An 18,935-nucleotide genomic window follows, 5' to 3' on the forward strand; every position below is an offset into this window, starting at 1 on the left:
CAGACAGACAGATAGATAGATAGAACAAACCAATAAAACGTCCAGTCCTAGGGATCTTCATTTGATGAGTAGTTTCAGCTAGATATCCCTACTTACTATGTGCTCTAGCACAATCAAAGAAAGTAGGGGCTCTGTCAGCACCTGACTATTACATATGCAGATAATCACAGCCAACCATTAGACTGAGCCCAGAGACCCCAATTGAAGACCTAGGGGAAGGACTGTAAGAGCTTAATTGGTTTTCAACCCAATAGGAAAACCATATCAACTAACTGAAACACTCATATCTCACAAGGATTAAACCACCAAAGAGTATACATGGAAGGATCCAATGCTCCAGCTACATATGTAACAGAGGATGACTTTATCTGGTATCAATAGGAGACAAGGCCCTTGGTTCTATTGAGGCTTGATAACTCAACATAGGGAGATGCTATAGAGATAAGGCAGGAGTGGATGAGTGGGTGTCAAAGCACACTCATAGGGGCAAAGGGAGGGAGATGGAGATGGGGTGATTGTGAAGGGGAAATGAGGAAAGGGGACATATTTAAAATATAAATAAATAAAATAACCAATAAAACAGAAAGTTCTTTCCATGTCCTTGAAGAATTGTGTTGGGATTTTGATGGAGATTCCATTGAAATGTTAGATTGCTTTTGGTAGAATGGCCATTTTGCTCTGCTAATTCTGCCAATCCATGACTATAGGCAATCTTTCCATTTTCTGAGATCTTTGATTTCTTTCTTGAGAGACTTCAAGTTATTGTCATATAGATTTTTCACTTAATTGGTTAGAGTTACCCCAAAATATTTCATATTATTTGTGACTATTGTGAAGGGTATTATTTCCCTAATTTCTTTCTCAGCCTGTTTATCATTTGTATAAAAGAAGGCTACTGATTTATTTGACTTAATTTTATATCCAGCCACTTTGCTATACTTGTTTATCAGCTATAGAAGTTCTCTGGTAGAAGTTTTGGGGTAGCTTATGTATACTATCATATCATTTGCAAACGGTGATAACTTGACTTCTTCTTTGCCTATTTGTATCCCCTTGATCTCCCTTTTGTTTTCTTATTGCTGTAGCTAGAACTTCAAGTACTATATCAAATTGATATGAGGAGAGTGGATATCCTTGTCTTGTCCATGATTTTCATGGGATTGCTTCAAGTATCTCTCCATTTAATTTGATAATGGCTGTTCATTTGCTGTAAATTGCTTTTATTATATTTAGGTATGTACCTTGAATTCCTTATCTCTCCAATATTTTTAACATGAAGAGGTGCTGTATTTTGTCAAGTGCTTTTTGGCATCTAAGAATATTATCATGTGATTTTTTTTTCTTTGATTTTTGTTTATATATTGGATTGCATATTACGGGAGAAGGGGACAAGATTGAACACCTGAGGGTCAATAGAAACAATGGAAACAAGCAAGTTCAGGAAGTAGGAGTGGGGGGGGACCCTCTAAAGTGTACTAGGGACTTGAGAGGTAAGAAAATCTCAGGTCTCAAAGGGAGAGACCTTAGACCAACATAGGGGCAGAGAAAACTTATAGAGTCTACCTCCAGTAGAAAAAACAGGGCAGCAAGTGGAGGGATGGAGTTGCCATCCCACAGTCAAAAACTCTGACCTAGAATTGTTCCTCTCTGAAATAACTGCAGTGACAAAAATGGAGAATAGTCTGGGAAAATAAAGCCCAGTGACAGGCCCAAATTAAGATCCAACTCAGGGGGCAGCTCCAACACCTGACAATATTACTGATGCTATGGTATGCTTACAAACAGGAGCCTATCATGATTGGCCTCTGAAAGGTTTAAGAAGGAGCTGAAAGTGTCAGATGCAGATTTTCACACCCAAACAATGGACAAAAGGTGGTGACCCCTGGGTTGAATTAGAGAAAAGCTGAAACAAGCTGAAGAATAGAAATACCCTAGAGGAAGACCAGCAGTCTCCACTAACCTGGACTCCTGGGATCTCCCAGACACTAAAAATACCAGGCAGCATACACTAGCTGATATGTTGCCTTCAGAAAATATAAAGCAGAGGACTGCTGGGTCTGGACTTACTCAGGGAAGGTGCACCTAACCCTCAAGAAACTTGGAATCCCAGGAAGTGGGGAGATCTGAAGGAGTGGGAGGGGCAATATCTTCTTGGAGATTGGGGGAGGAGGTATGAGATGTAGAACAGAGAGTGAAACATGAAGGGGATAAAGTCTGGACTGCAAAAAATATTAAAGAATTAGTTTTTAAAAATTTAGATAAAGCTATACAGTTCAAAATACTCAGTTGCAAACACTCAAATAGCTATATAAATTCTGTTAAGCAAAACAAAAAGAAAGTTAACAGAGACAGTAATGGGAAATGGACTTTACCCTGAACTATGAATCCAATTAATAACAGACAAAAACAGCATGTTTTACCTGGGGCTGAGCATGTGTCTGACTTCATGGACCTTAACCCTGGATATTTAGTAGAAAGACTGCTTTTTTGTCTGTGCCCTTTTGATTGTAATTGTGGGCTGCTGAGTATAACAGGCTGGTGACTCTACAACTGCCCTATGTCAGCTTTCCAAATACTATGATTATATTCATGAGTTAAGACATTGCATCAGACCTTTATTTCAATTAGAGTGTCTTTCTATAATATTTCTTGTGTTAAATAAAGACATGATGAGTTGTAGCACCAGTAAAGCAATATTTCAAATTAGCATGGTATATGTTACAAATGTCAAATGTAAGAAAATAATAAAAGAGGTATTTTAGAGAAAAATAAGATCCAATGAGGATAGAAAATTTAAACAATAGAATATAATCCAGAAACAATAAGACTGTCACACATATTGTAGTTCCCGAGTGACACACCACACTGTCAAGGTGGTGGTGTGACAGGCCACAAAATCCATCAAACCCTTCATTCCTGCACCAGCCTTCAATCATAGTAAGAAGGCTTTTCAGGAGCTGTCAAAATAGTGGTATCATGACATCTCAGCCTGTAGCTGTCACAGAAGCTATGCATGGTAACATATCAACTTTCCTGCCTCAGCAAGATCTGTTCCGTAGGTGCTGTCCACAGTAGTGACACCTATCCTGCCTCAGTCTATTGCTTTCAGGAGGTGTTTGTTGTCCATGGTGGCAACACCTTCTTTTCTGACTTTTGTGAAACACCACTGCAGTATCTGTCCCACAGGAGCTGTTCACAATATCTCATCTCTAGCCTCTCTCCCATGAACCAGCAGTCCCCTAGAGATGGTGTTTCAGCAAATGTCAGCTGTAACCAGGGAGGATTTCCCACCATAACCTGTAGTCCCAATGCTGGGAAAAGTGGGTGAAAAATTCACCAATCCCTAAACATGAAAACTCACCAATCCCTACGCTCCCCCCATACACACACACACACACACACACACACACACACACACACACACACACACACACACAAGCTCTGAGCAGGTGAACAGGAAATCCAACCATCACTGAACAAAAAACCCACTTTACCTGAGCTCCCCAAGCTCAAGATTTGAAATCTTACCAATTCTCAATCTGGAAATCTCTGCCCTGAAAAGCGCTACCCCTTAAGAAATCTGATATAAGCACTGTCCTTTATGAAGTTCCCTGCTGCTCACTTTCAGAAGCAGAGGGCATCTGTCCCTCAATTGGTCCCTGAACATCCTGGACTCACCAATAAATTTGTTTTATGACATTTTCTGCCTGGTATAATCTTTGTCAGAAGAAGCCAAGAAGCAAAAAAGCAATGAAGAGAAGAAAATGAGCATAGCTAAGACCCCTGAACTCCTCAGCTCAGCTGGGGATACCCTACTCTGGGAGCTACAAGGCCTCTGATGAGGAGGCGTTCTCTCAGGGCAATGTAGTTTCTAAGCTCTTGTATCTCAGGATGCCCTCTCATCTAGACACTGTCCCACCTTAGAGCTCTAAGGTTTTTGAGCTCCCACATCATATAATTCCCTTCCAATGGGACCTGTCCCAACTCAGAGCTATGTAGTTCCTGGGCCCTGATATCTTAGATTGACTTTACATTGGAATATCTTTTTCTTTTATGGCTGTATGGTTACTGGCCTCCAAGTCCCAGGATATCCTGTCATCCAAGCAAAAACACTTATACATATGATCTCAAAAAATTCATGGTAGTATGCACAGGACTGCACTAGACAAATAAATGTGGCTGTTTCTTAGAATGGTGTGAATAATTCTACCTCAATACCAAGGTTTACTACTCCTTGTCATATACACAGAATATGCTGCAACCATACCAAAAGAACTCTTGCTCTACTGTGTTCATAGCAACCTATCCATAACAGCCAGAAACTAGAAAAAAAACGAATGTCCTTCAACTGAAGAGTGGGTAAAGAAAATGTGGTTAATTTACACAATGGAATACAATTCAGCCATTAAAAACAAAGATATTCTCCCACCAGCAGCTGAGTGAAATAGATGCAGAGATTCAGAGTCAAATATTAGACAGAGCTCAGGAAGTCTTGTAGAAGAGCTGTAGGAATATTGAGGAACCTGGACAGGATAGGGATTCCACAAGATCAACATGGTCAACTAACCTGGGCCATGGGTGGTTATTTACACATATGTGTTGCTTACACATAGCTAATAATTTGAACAAGGCTATGAAGATATAAAAGACCCTTGATTCTCCAGTCTCTGTCAAGGAATTGCTACTTGTGTAAAAACTTCCCCCAAAAAGGTGCTTCCTGTGCCCATGCCTTCCTGGGTACAATGGGTTATTATGTAAAACTTCCACTAATTTTTATGGAGAGACTACCTACCAATAAGGAGGCTTCCTATCTATATCTTCCCTACTGGATATGCTATAATGTTCTGTAAGACAGATTACAATGCTTCCATTCCTGGGGAAAATGGGGCTTTGAATCATGATGAAACCAATGGCTACTTTTGCTTCTCTGTGTCAAGGCAAGCATTGTCAGGTGGAAGTAGATGAATGTGTTTCTAATTCCTGCATGAATAAGACTACATGTTTCAATGAGATAAGAAGATACATGTGTGTCTGTCCCCAGGTGTATTATTGTGTGAAATGTGGATTGGAAATTGATAACTTTGTATCCAAGCCATGTCTTCACAGTGTTGCATGCCAGGATGCTCTTGGGGCTTAATTCTATAAAGGCACCTGGATCATGGAGGCCACTGTGAATTCAACTTTGATTTGTGTGAGTCTACCATATGTACATGGAAGTCTAAGTGTGGATAAAGGAAACAACAGTTACTGTGTTTAATGGGTAATGTATTCACAGAAACACACTGTGAGACCTTGATACCTCATTGTTGGTTAAAGTTTTGTCACAATGACACAACATGTGATTACACTGTTTACAACAACAGTTTTCGCTGCTGGCTTGGATACACAGGTACTCTCTGTGAGACAGACATGAACAAATGAAGTAGCAATCTTTGCCATTTTGGGTGTAATGTATTGAGCTGTCCTTAGATCTTTATAGACACATTGATGGTCTGTCTTCCTTCTTCAATTACCTTGAAGACTCAGGGTATGTTTTTATCTATCAACCTGGATAGATAAGAGCCTAACAAAACTGTCCTCTAAGACACTCTACCCATCAACTGACCTAAAAAGATGCAGAGACCTACACCTAAAACTTAAGCTTTTGAGAAGATTGTGGAAGAGTTGGGGAAAGAACTGAAGAACCTAGAGGGGATAGGGAGGCCTGAAGAAGACCAACACAATCAACTAACTTAGACCCTTGGGAGATCTTAAACTGAATCACCAACCAAAGAACACACCAGGGCTGGATGTAGGCCTTCCTGTACATATGATGTATCAGGTGTGCAGCATGGTCATCATGTGGGTTCACCAACAACTGTAGCAGAGGCTGTCCCTGACTCTGTTGCCTCTGAATTCTCTCTTTCTAACTGAGATGCTTAGTCAGGCCTCAGTGGCAGAAGATGAGCCTAGACCTGCAGTGATCTAATGAACTGGGTAGGTTGATACTCAGGGTTCTCCTCCCTCTGTGAGGAGAAGGGAAGAGGAGAGGAGAGGAGCTGTGTTTGTGTGGGGAACCAAGAGGAGGAGGGCTGTGATTGGGAGGTAAATAAATTAATTAATAAATGAAAAATAATCTTATTATATTCATGATTTTAAAATTCCTCCCTGATTCCTAGTAGCACTGTTCTATCTCAGCTTCATGCATTCACTTTTTCTTCTTTGCAGCAACTAAATCAATTTAGTGTTTCCTATATATGCATAAATAACACATTACACATGAGAATGTCTGCAATTTCTTCTTAATTCTAGCCTTAGATTTAGATTCCTGCCTGAGATTACTTTTTTGTTCTAGGCTAATGTCAGATATCTGCCTGAAGTCTACTTCCTTGTCCTTGGCTGTCGAGCTGGAAAACATGTGGGGTAAGAGAGAAAGAGAGAGAGAGAGAGAGAGAGAGAGAGAGAGAGAGAGAGAGAGAGAAGTCAAAGCAGAGAACATGACCAGTAACACATGGAGAAAGAGAGAGGAGAGGAGACAGAGAGAGGCCAGCCTAGTCTTGTGAACTAGGCTTGATTTACTCACTATCCTTGGAGAGGTTTTTCCACTGGCACCAGCAGGGAGCTTTGGAGCTGGCTCTGTCCACATCTTCCACCACCTACTGAGAATGATGGCCCACACATGGGCATGTGCTTGCTCTGTTGGGCTGAATTGTGAGCCCCTGTGCATCTTCTGTTCTCTCCAGAGAGAAACAGAAGCGCACGAGGGATTTTGACTGACTTAGTTCTGTACCACACTGGGACACTGGGTTGTAAGAAGCCACAGGGGTGGCCCCTGACTGGGAGAAACTTAATCTGAAGTTCCACAAAGGAGGGGCCAAGGGCTCTCAAGTTTGAGATCCCTGGGCCAGGAGGCAGCCAGGGACTGACTGATCTCAAGCTCTGTGGCTCCCAGACTCCGCTGGGAGGCCATGGCAGAATGGAGATGCAATGAGGTGGGGAATAGAAGAAAGAGGTCCTGGACACCCCAAGGGAAGAGATTCAGTTATTATGCTTGCTTGGCAGGGTCATGGCTCCACTGGCTTGCTTGAAGAGGCAGGCCTCCATGGTTGAACTCCACAGTAGGCCCTGAAAGACAAGAGAAAATCTGTGTTTTTTATAGCCTTCATTTTCATGATGGATGGTAGTTGAATCTGGATGCACTGCCACTTAGGTCAAGGTGAAACTGACTTAAATAGGGAAGGAGGGGGGAGGAAGGTCTGGGAAAGAATACTTAATTAGCTATACCCTCTGGCCTTTAGGTATCTCATTAATATGGAAGTCTCTCGAGGCTGAGGCCTATAGTCATGCCCTCTACCTGTGGAAGGGCTGGTAGCAATGTTGCTGTACGTGACTAAATGGTACAGATCAATTGGAGGTCTTAGACTTCGTGTCAGGAGTCTGAAAATCTGGGGGTGTGGCATAATATGTGCCATCCCTCACAGGCAATGAACACCTGTTGGGTCTCTGGTTATCTCTAAGCCAGTCCCCTACCAGAAACCAAATCATCCTTTCATGGTCCCACACTTGGCCAATGTCATATTCCTGCAAAACAGTCCAATTCCTTTCCTTGACCCATGTCAGATTCTTGCCAAGCAGCTCCAAAGGCTCTCTGCCTCTCCCCCTTTTTATTTCATTAACAAGACTGAGCCTGTCTTAGGTTGCTCTGACAAGAATGCCTTCCTTACCTGTCATGGAATATGCATTATCCAAAGCAATGCACTTCTGTATAGGTTGGTAAGGCTCTGTTTCACATTTTTACATGCCCTTGGCTTGTCAGCCTGTTAATTTAATAATTCTGTCTGAGGATCCATTTTAAGGTTCAAGCCATATACTTTGGCTGCCAACATGCTGATGTTGTTAAAGACAAGCTTTAACAACAATGGGCAAGAATAAAAGTATTCCCAGGACAAAAATGGCTAGCATGATCAAGCTATATATGTCATTCTTGAAGCTTGACCAAAATAGAAATATTGACCTCAGGCCAAGGTTAATTTTATCAGCAGTATCTACCACATCAACACTCAGCAGATTACTATTTTTGAAATTCATAAGCTCACTCTGTAACGTTAAAATGTCAAGAGAGGTGTTCAAATTATGCCAAATACACTGTGTCTTTAAACTTCTTCCTAATTATAATGACTACCACTGTAAATTTTAGAACATGAATCCAATGGTATTTGGCATGACACTTGAGATGGCTCCTTACCATTAAATTCTGAACCTCATTCCAATTATTTGAATAGGATAAAGAGCATCAATCTGTTCTTCTAATTGCCTATCTAAATCTTGTATATTCAACACATTAGTAACATTTTTTGTTAAATGGCTAACAAAAGTAGCTGTCTTAACTTCTAACCAGTGATGCTAGCCATTAATGAAATTAAAGATATTATACAAGCATTAATCAAGCCCACTCTACTCTTGCTTCTGCTTAAAGCCTGACTCATTTCTTCTAATACTTGCAAGCTAGTTTTAGGATACTAAAGTTATGTGACACTCATGGCACTAAAACAAAAGATGGTTGAAAGACCTCCATAATTGACATACTGGATGATAAAACAAAAAAACAATTATAAGGTGTACAATCAATGCATTAAATTAAATATTGTAGAAGAAACAAATGTATTTTTAACTTGAGCCTTAACACACATGATAACACCTGTTTGAAATCCAGATCCTGTCCCAAATTTATCTCTTGCTAACATGATATCTTGGGGATCTGCACCTAATTTCTCCATATGTCTCTGAAAATGCTAGAAGAAAGAAGTCATTTCAGACAGGAATCTAAATTTTAGGCTAGAACAAGGAAGTAGGCTTCAGACATAAAAATGACCTTGGGCTAGGACAGAGAAGTAGGCTCAGATATTTTGGTCATCCTGATAAGCCCTTAGAAACAGTGATCATGGAGTGTTCATGTAATTCAGTTTAATGCCTTGCTTGTTCTTTGACTATTTGTGTTTATTGTCTTGGTTGTTCCTTGACTATTTGCATCTATTGTATTGCTAGACCCTCAACCTAGAACTGACCTCAATACATGCATGTAATTAAAATGGTATAAAAGCAAAAGGGAGGAAGGAGATAGGATAGTAGGTTCTAGGGAGGGTAAATGGGGAAAGAGGATGACATCTGTATTGTAAATAAATAAAATACTCAATAAAAGATAAATAAAAAGGAGCAAATGAAAATGGACCATCTACTAAGAAGCAGAGACTTTTTATTATCTCCCCAGGTCAGCACGAGTGCCAAGCTCAGAGCAGACCATATATACAGTAACTAAAATCTCTGAACTGGCAATAAATGCATTCACAGCTAATGGAAGAAACTGTTGTCAGTCTGTTTCCCGATTGGTTTGTATGACAAAGCATATGTTGCCTGACATTTCCTAGGAAAACACTGATGAAATATGTATTTTGCAAGATAAAGAAATAATGCCAGCAAATAAATGATTCTACCATTTAAAAAAATAACCAAACAACAGTAACAACAACAAAAACATGAGAATATGTAGCCCCTCAGGAAAAATATAACTAAAGGAACCCTACTCTCTTAAATCAAGTAGCATTTCAATAGCTCAGACAGGAGTCCAACTTCATGAGGTCTTCCCCAAGCCATAGAGGGGTATCAGCTGGCTTAATCTGGCAGAAGTCATGTACATGTAGAATATAATTCATGTATTCACATATTTTATCATGCTTGTGAAATACTCTGATTACTGGTTAAATGCAAATATTTACTAACTCTGAATCAGTTGTTAAAGTGTTCTCAATAAACTAGAGTTTACCAAGATATCTAGGTCAACCAGCCAACAAAACTCAGAGATCTGTCTGTTAATTCTCTTCAGGTCCTGGAGGTACTTCCCTATACTAGTATGCCTTCAATTTTTTCATATATTTCATGAATAAAGATCAGGTGCTTCTGTCTGCATGTCAAGAATTTTCCTGAATGACCAAACTCCTCAGGCCTGAAAATTTTGATATAAAAAAATTGACACACTGAATTTTATTCAAGAACTACAGGCTCCTAACTTTATGTAAACATCCAACCTCCAATCTTCTTTGACCATGTCCCTAAAGCTTTAATCTGAGCACCTGCTGGAGTTTCCTAATACTGGACTAAAATAGTGGGAAATGTCAAAATTTCTGTGCTGTTTTCCTGTGAGCCTTGGACATGTAGTATAAATAATCACAGAAAATGCTGAAACATGACTCAAGCCACTCATGGCCCAGACAACTGTCAAAGGCCTTAAAACCATTCAATCATTTTTCAAATAACCACTTATTTAAAATTTTCTACATCAAATTGGTAGAGTCTATGATGTCATTCAGCTTTTTACTTCATCTATTTCTTATTACCATGCTATGTTGAAGTGAAAACTATAGATAACACCTCTAGGTAAACTTCACGATATCATCTTTCCTTAAGTGTCATCATTTTTCAAATCGTAGCCCTTTCCAGGGTGATAGAAACTTTGTTGCTCCAAGGCACACCAGAATTGTTTACCTTTCTGGACACTAAAGTAGATTTATGTCATGGCAAAAAAGAGAAATTAAGGTGAATACCGTACACCTGGTCAACTCTCCATAGATGGTAAGGTTATAAATCTGACAGGAGTTATTTAATACTGTAATTTTTCAGAAACAGTATAAATTCTAGCTGCATTTAAGGTATCTAGTGTTGTCCCAAGAAATTAGTGAAGATCTCACTTTCAGAAAAATACTTTATTTTATAGCACTTGGAGTGCAGTCCACAATTCCACAATGATATAAAATGAAAGGAATAAAGCAATGTGTTGTGCCCAATGTTGATGAAAATTTAAAAATGGAAAGAAAGAAATCACAGTACAAAAATCTTAGAAAACATTCTGTATGAAAGGTGGAAGAAAAATGTTATATCTAGAGTAACAAAATATCTGCTGTGAGAAAGTGTCTTCTATTTATGTGAAGAAAGACAGATTCACAAAATATCAATAAATTAGTAACCAAATATGTATATATACATATTTATTATATATAAATATTTAGTTATATATATATAGTAACTATATATATGTAACTATATATACATATACTATATATATAACTAAATATATATATATACTTTATATATAACTATATATATATAACTATATATATAACTATATATATATATATATATATATATATATATATATATATATATATATATATATATATATATATATTAACCAAGAAAACCCACTCTTGCCTTTCCAATTCACCTTGTCCTTAATGCCTTTTTCAAGGCACTTAGTGAGTGTAGTTTGAACTTAGAACAAATGGCTGAGGTGACTGTAACAACAAAGCAGAGATGGCCTTCTGGTTCTCCCAGTAATCTTTAGTTCTTACCTGTTAAAAGTTTGGCTGGCATACCCTGCCCTCTACCATGAACCTGCCAGCCCAGGGGCTGGGGTGGCATTCAGCCAGAGGCTCTATATAATTCAACCATTTTGGTTACCTGACTCTTTTGTCATTTTTGCTGCCTGGATCCTATACCTGGTCCTCCTCTCTCCTAACTCTATTTCCTTTTTTTCTCTCCTCACATGGCTCAGGATCCTGGATACTCTGGACTCTCCGAGATATGTCTGCCTCTGGCTATGTTCTCCCTTTTATCTGCAATAGACATTCTCCTCAACCATAGCTAGGAACAGCCACATCCTTTCCTTTTCATTTTTTTTCATTAAATGGGGGAAATAAGTACTTCATATTTATAGTTATCAGATGTCTGGTGCTTAACTTTAACAAGATAATCTTCATTTTTTCTGAAAAGGCATGTGACCTTTTATAAAGTAAGACATGCGGTAATCAAAAAATATAGAGTATAGCAAATATAAGGTTCAATCTAATTATTTTCATGAGCAATATACAATCAATAAGGAAATAGGAAAGCAAGTGGCTTTACAATACCAGAAGTTCATGCTTGTAATCTCCAGTGTGAGAATATCAGGATGCTGAGAAAAAGCATGGCTTTAATGCTTGAGTTGTAACAACTTTGAGCAGCATAGTCAGACCCTGTATTAGAAATAAATGACACAAATTAAATAAAAGCATAGAGATGAAATTTGGTATACTGAAAGCTATAAACACGTATTTAAGATTATTAAAACATCCATATGTACTTTAAATATTCCAATTCATTAACTTTAAGAAGATAATAATTTTCAAATTTATTGAGAGAATATGAATAATACATTGAGAGCAAAGATATATTAATTTTTGTTGTATGATCAGTCTCACATAAACTTCATAAGAAACTGCCACATGAGACCCAAAATTGACACAATATTAAGATAGAAAAGTAAAGATGAAGAATATGAACTTTCAAAACTTAGAACCTATTGTCAAGATGACATTTGTATCTGGTATATGGTTAATTGGATATTATTTCAATTAAATTGGATGTTTTAAAAATGAATTCTTAAATATATTTGTGTATATGATCATGGGTGAGTGAGGGGTCTGCCATATGTGCTCAGGTGTATGATTGTAAGGACACTATTGGGTCTCTAGCTCAATTGAATTCCAGCTTATTACCTTTGAGCTTGAGATTTTCATTGATCCTATAGCTTAGCAGCTCATTGGACTTTTAGACCAAATTTGGTATTACAATGTCATGCCATCATACTCTCTTATAATTTTGTTTTGTAAATGCTACAAATCAAAATTCATATCCTCATACTCCATTACAAACATTTCACAAATGAGCAATCTTCTTAGCATAAAACACACATGTGCAGGCACATACAAATACACACACATGGACACACACACACACATACACACAAATCAATGAATCTAAGAAGCTTTTGAGATTTGCAATAGTCACAATAATTTTTAAATTTGGAAAAGTGAATACAATATGTAGATGTAATACTTGACTCTAGAACACAAAAGTTAGATTAAAATTGTCCACATACCAATACAAATCTAAAATTCAAAACCCCAGCAAAGAAATCAATAGATTATGAATTAGTTTTTGAGGTATTGGTGAAAGATGGACTCAGAAATTACTGAGAAATTACTGAGAAAGGAAATGTTGCAATTAACACAAAATATGTGTTTTGTAAAATGAATTATATATTCAAACAGGTATTATGACACAAATATAAAATGTTTGTTGTCAATAAACTATTAAGTGAGGAGTGTGCCTCAAATAAGATAAGGGAGTCTACATACAAACCTCATATGATTGGTCACATTAACACCTCTATTTAATGGCTCCTCTCTGTTATCTCAAGTCCTCATTATGATCCCTCTTGTGTATCATACTGCAATAAACAGATAAGATATGAAACAGAAATCACAACAGACTAGACAAGTAAAATGAAGTAAAAAATAGAATCCACAGTATAAATGACATAGCTAAGTAAAAATATAGCCCAATAAATAAAAGCATATAATTTTATATCACATTGGAAAAGTCCACTACTCAGAAAGAATAAAATATTCTACAAGACAAAATTCAAACAATAAATATAAGAATGTTGTAATTAATACTCAATAGTTATTTCTGCAAATAAGTTCTAAGAGGATTTAAGAAGAAAGTTTACAAAATGAGTATGTAGAAACACTAAGGATGGACAAAAATGAAAAGGATGCCATTATTTTATATTTACTCCTAATTATGTAATAATTTTTTAAATGTACATGAAATTATAAACACTTTGGAAGATAATCCTTGCACATGAGACTTTGACTATCTAATAAAAACACTGGAGTCAGGAGAAATTCTTTGGAATTTGTGGGTAATGGAGTCCAGGAGAATTATTTAAAGTGCAATGTCTATTACTTGCCCCTGCTTACTTCCAATAGGTTGCAATTAAGATGCTATTTTTGAAACACTGCTTTTGAAATGGAATTATAAGAATTTATATAGTAACTATGCCCATTAGTGTCTGGTCCCTGAGTACTAGCTTTCAACAGGCAGGGAGGTGTTATGAAATATGTTAAGGGAGAAAAGTGCTCAATTGCAAATTTAGTTATGATGATTTTGAAAGGCAATGCCCAGTGTAGGAACAGATCATTAAATGTGTACTACTGGGTGTACTCAGACATCCTATCAATAACTAGTACCTACTCAATTCCTGGTTAAAATGAGGCAAACCATGCCTCATATTGTAAACCAGCAAACATCATTTGGTTAGTATGGCCATGAAACTTAGAGGACCTTACTGCCATTTAAAAAAACATTATAAACATTAACTACATTGCCTTATAGTATTGTGAAGCTGGGAACATCAAACAGATTCGCATGTTGTATTTATACATCAATATATATATTGATTTTATGTGTATGTATATATGTAACAATAGTAATTAATGAAGAGGTAATTAGTTTGGAAGTAGAGTATACAGTAAGAGTTTTAGCTACAGATATATGGAAAATAAACTAGCTATTAAATTCTCATATTTATTATAAAAATATAGCAAGAGGACTTACCAGAGTTTCAGAATAAATGTGTGTAGGATGGAGTAGAAGAATTGGGATGAATATGACCAAAACTCACTACATAAATGTAAAACAATATATTAATTAAAGAAGTTGAATCCAAGAATTACAAAAACCAAAACATCAGGCCATGTACTATACAGAAACTTAATATTTAAATAGAAAGAAATATATACATTCTGAAACAGATCACTAACTTTCAAAAAATTAAAAAAAGAAAAATATATAAGTGAATGACACTTCACAAACATTTAGTAGACATTATCCTCACGGAAATTAGAGTAGAACATGAAAAGTTGGTATTTCTAGGGCAATATCTATATCTAGTTGGAAATAACATCATGTTATTAATATTAGTAAGGCATGAGGAAAAGCATGGTTTGAAAATATGGCTAGGAAACATACTAATATAGGAAAACATTTAACTGGATTTTATGTGAAAATAACTAATAACTGAAAACCAAAGATGAAAGTGTTCAAAAATTAATAATTGAAAAGAGATGAGAAAAGGGGCCCATGGTTTACCATACCACCAGCTGGCTGTCGTGACTGTGTCTTCAGTGAAAGTTTATCAGAAATTTGTAAAGAACCTCATCAGGCCCTGAGTCTGAGATCATCATAAACAACATGATGAGACCCTGCACCACGATCATAAAATAAAATAAAGTTTAGAAATTAATTAGTGAGCAATTGTAATATATGAACATTTGATCAGTAAATTATTTCCATATAATTAGCAAGATCTATATGAGATTTAGAAATTAACAAATTATTAGACAAATAGTTTTAACATTAGTATAAGTGCAGTATTCAAAAGCACTGTAAAGACTGGGTGCAGTTAAGCATCAAATTCCTCATATATGTTATACTTTTGTTCTTATGATCAAAACAATTCTAAAACTTGTAGAAAACCTCCAGAAATCCAGTATCAGTGAAACTGTCTAGAAAATAAGAACACGATCACCGTGTTTCAATCACATCCTTGTTTAAAAATGTAATGGACAAGGCAGTCCTGTTGAGGCTCAGATACCATAGTCAGGCTGCACCTTTAGGAATAGCCTCCACTCCAGTTATTGGAGGAGTGCAACATGGAGATAGAGCTGCATGTTTACTACATATATGCCAGGGCCTCATCCTAGCTCTTGTGTGTTCTTTGGTTGCTGGCTCAGTCTGAGAGCTCCCAGAGGTCCAGGTTAATGGACACTTTCGGTCCCTTCCTATAAAGGGAATCACATCCCCTTCAGGGTGGACAGTGAAGGACAATTAGGGGTACTCCAACCTCTCAGAGGAGAAGGGGGGATGGTCTTTGTGATTGTGGGGGTCTCTATGAATGGACAGTGCATAAGATGTAAATTAATAAATAAGTAAATAAACATTAATAAAAATAATTGGAATATGACACTATATATATAAATGCATATAAAAATAAAAATTTATTTGAGATAAGCTGAAGAATCAAAATAATGCTTACTATCATTTAACTCATTTTACAAATTTCCAAAATACAGTGATCTCAGACTCAGACACTAAGGAGGTTTTTCCCCATCAAGTTCTGACTCAATTACACTGAAGACACAGTTACCACCCCCAGCTAGTGGTATGGTAAGTCACGGGCCTTTTCTCTTTTCACTTTTCAGTTAGTTTTGAGCACTTTTCTCTTTTGTTTCCAGTTATTAATTACTTTTACATAAAATCCAAAAAAGTTTCTTAAATCTTCTGTCACAAATTTATAATAGAGAAGAATTGGATTTTTTACATAATGCATATACTCAAATTTTGTATTTGTCTGTTTAGGAGTGTGTGTGTGTCTCTCTGTGTGTGTGTGTGTGTGTGTGAGAGAGAGAGAGAGAGAGAGAGAGAGAGAGAGAGAGAGAGAGAGAGAGAGAGAGAGACAGAGAATAAACAATAAAAAGCAGTCTTAAGTTTAAAAGTGAACATGAAAATTTATACTGGAAGATATAGAAAGAAGAAAAGGAAGGAGAAATTATGAGATTATATTATATTTTCCAAAATGTTTAGTAAACATAATACTTTCTGTGTGTGCATATGTAAATTTTATTGAAAGAAAGATAAATATCGTCTGTTTACTTAAGTGGACATAGCCAGCTTGGTGTGTTTCTATGGGCTCCTACCCTAGTACATGTTAGTGGAGGAATGGACATTTTCTAAAGTCACAGACAGTGGAATAGGAATAAGAAGAGGTCTGGTTCAAATAATTAACTGAGAAAAATACTCCTGAAAATTAAGAGGTACATGTGGGGAAACTTGAGTTTCCCAGAAAACTTGGAGAAAATGTCAATAGCAATGCTCCAAGCACTAAAATTATTCTTTCATTTGAGATAACAAGAAGGATGCTACAGAAAATACAACCCATGCTGAAGATTTACAAAAAAAAGAAACTTTATCTAAACAAGGGAAATGCCCATGCAAATATGTTATGAAATACCTAATTATCTGCCTTGAAACCACAAAAAGTAACATTAAGCAGATCTAGCAGGTTGTATTTATTTATTTAAAATTATATATGTATGTGTGTATATGTATGTGTGTATACACATATATAGATATGTGTGTTTGTAATGAAAGCTTATGTAAAATTGGCCATGAATTTGGAAGAGCAATGAGGGTTGTGTAGAACCATTTGGAGAAATAAACAATATGGTTAAATTATCTAATTATTTTATAATTTCAAAGGTGAAAATAGATAAAAAAAATAAGTGCACCTTGATATACATTTCTTGATATTAAAATTATTGTAGAGAGACAGGATGGAAAGTCCTTTCATTCAGGACAAGGTACCCATAAAATTCAAAAGAAGCACTCTAAATTTCTGCTTAGTGAACCAGTGAGCTTCTGGGTGTTGCACATAGAATTGAGTCATCTTCATCAAAAAAAAAAAAAGTCCTCAAGCCAGCAATGGTGATGACTTGCGAAAGCTGCAGAGCAGATATCTACCATGATTGCCAGCAGCTTAAATGAGCAATTACCACTGCTATGATAATCATTCACTAAGCATAAAAATGAATCAAGTTGAAGAAGTCTTCAAATTAATAAGCTGCTGAGTTTCTTTCATGGTGTGAGTGAATGTAGCCACTCTTGTCCTGGAAATATACATCCAAGAGAAAATGTTTCATTTCACACAAAAAAATATTTCAAAACAGAGAAAATGCACTAACCTAGTTTGTGTAAGAAAAGACCACAAGGTAAAGATGAGGGCCTTAATGCTTGTCTATTCACTTACTTAACTTCATCTCAGGTCGAGAATAAGGCAAGAGACAGGTAAGGGTGCCTGATTCTTGGTGTACTGAGTTCTGTATGAAGTAATCATGAGTAATCCAGTAAATTATTCACAGGTCTGTATAAGCTACTGAAAGAATGTTATAATGTTAATAATTCTGTCAGAAATATATGGTTCAATCATTAACTATTATTGCATATATTAATAATAACAATTATTAATGAAATATGACATAATTCTTGCCATTTCAATTCTTATAAAATTATACTTTATCAGTAATTATAATTCCATGATTAAATGATAAAAATACAATAAAATATGGATTCTCTCATTCAGATATTACCCTGTGACAAACTTTCCTATTACGATGTGCAGCATTCCCTACACTGCCATGTTCTATACTGACCTAGTGGTTTGATGGTGCAACCTTTCTTTAGGACTTCTTCATGACCCTGAAGCAATTGCTCTCAAGATTACACCAGTCACATTGTAGTTGGTTATAAAAATAGGGTCACTGAAGGGGCCGGATAGAATATAAGCAAGGACATGTGTCAGTATACAAGGCTAATGAACTGAAATTGCTTTCTCACTTACCTAATATTTAATTACAAAAATAAACTAGCACTACTAGATTAAACTATTTTTTATTTTGATGTGAATTAGAAGAGAGCCTAACATTTGCAATTGTGGCTGTCATAGCAGCTGTGTTCCCTTCATCCAACATAACTTGCTGCTGTGGAAAGCAAGGCTGTACAATTCATCTTCTTCCCAGCATATCTCTTACAGAATAGAAAAAAAAAACATATTCTGTCAGGCCCTTTCAGGAACAACATTTTTAATAATAAAACAAATAACACCCATTAATGAAATATGACATAATTTCTTACCACTTCAATTTTTATATAATTATTATATTTTATCAGTAAGTATAAGACCATGATTAAATTATAAAAAATACAATTAAGATATACATTCTATAAATGTGTATTTTGTACATTCATTAAAATGGGGTAAACTGGATCTTAAATATACGAATATCACCTGTAACAAGGAGCCAAGTACCTATTATGCTTTACTACAAATTTAAGACAGCATACAAAATGAAGCTTCCATGGTTTATACGTGGAATGCACCATAGACCTGCTTCTGTACTTGGTGCTTGGTCCACAGCTGGAAACATTAGAGACTGAATGAGAGTCAGGAGAATTGGACCCAT

The 18,935-nt window shown here is 36.4% G+C and overlaps 1 long non-coding RNA gene across 11 annotated transcripts in view; it reads right to left on the minus strand.

Moving 5' to 3' along the window:
- Positions 1 to 18,935, minus strand: part of LOC143442527 (uncharacterized) — a 139,743-nt gene that overhangs the window by 109,442 nt on the left and 11,366 nt on the right. For all 11 annotated transcript variants that reach the window (XR_013110780.1, XR_013110779.1, XR_013110774.1 and 8 more), the window contains exons 2-6: positions 17,723 to 17,848; positions 14,473 to 14,538; positions 13,213 to 13,300; positions 11,940 to 12,044; positions 6,563 to 7,104 (exon numbers count right to left, since the gene is read on the minus strand). This is a non-coding gene — a long non-coding RNA (uncharacterized LOC143442527). The remainder of the gene's footprint in view (positions 1 to 6,562; positions 7,105 to 11,939; positions 12,045 to 13,212; positions 13,301 to 14,472; positions 14,539 to 17,722; positions 17,849 to 18,935) is intronic.

This window comes from Arvicanthis niloticus, chromosome 1 (assembly GCF_011762505.2).
Source record: "Arvicanthis niloticus isolate mArvNil1 chromosome 1, mArvNil1.pat.X, whole genome shotgun sequence".
Lineage (NCBI taxonomy): Eukaryota > Metazoa > Chordata > Mammalia > Rodentia > Muridae > Arvicanthis > Arvicanthis niloticus.